Here is a 447-nt window from a genome sequence, read left to right as displayed (position 1 = left end):
TGCATTAGTGCTGGTATGATCGCACCCGACATGCAATGCGCACAAATTGCATTTAACGCATGCGGGGCGGCATGATCGAGGCGACGGTGGGTGCACGCACGTGCTCGGAACGGTCGGCGGGGCCCGCGCAGACACGTCGGGGAGAAGAAACGCGATGAGCGGGGGAGGTTGCCATTTGTAAAGAAAGGAAGAAAAGAACGGGGAGAAATTGAAATAACGAGCAAAAGAAATAAGAAATAAAAAAATAAAAAAAGGGGTGCAACACGAGGACTTCCCAAGTGGTCACCCAACTTAGTACTACTCTCGCCCAAGCACGCTTGACTGCGGAGTTCTTATGGGATCCGGTGCATTAGTGCTGGTATGATCGCAGCCGACATGCAATGCGCACAAATTGAATTTAACGCAAGTGGGGCGACATGATCGAGGCGATGGTGGGTGCACGCACGT

At 52.3% G+C, this 447-nt stretch overlaps 1 non-coding gene across 1 annotated transcript; it reads right to left on the bottom strand.

The window, feature by feature from the left end:
- Positions 1-253: 253 nt before the first annotated feature.
- Positions 254-372, bottom strand: LOC111440743. The gene has a single exon (XR_002710017.1). It is a non-coding gene; the product is annotated as a 5S ribosomal RNA (ribosomal RNA).
- Between the last annotated feature and the right edge of the window lie 75 nt (positions 373-447).

This window comes from Cucurbita moschata, unplaced genomic scaffold, assembly GCF_002738365.1.
Source record: "Cucurbita moschata cultivar Rifu unplaced genomic scaffold, Cmos_1.0 Cmo_Scf02030, whole genome shotgun sequence".
Taxonomy (NCBI): domain Eukaryota; kingdom Viridiplantae; phylum Streptophyta; class Magnoliopsida; order Cucurbitales; family Cucurbitaceae; genus Cucurbita; species Cucurbita moschata.
This window is presented reverse-complemented; position numbering and strand designations above follow the sequence as displayed.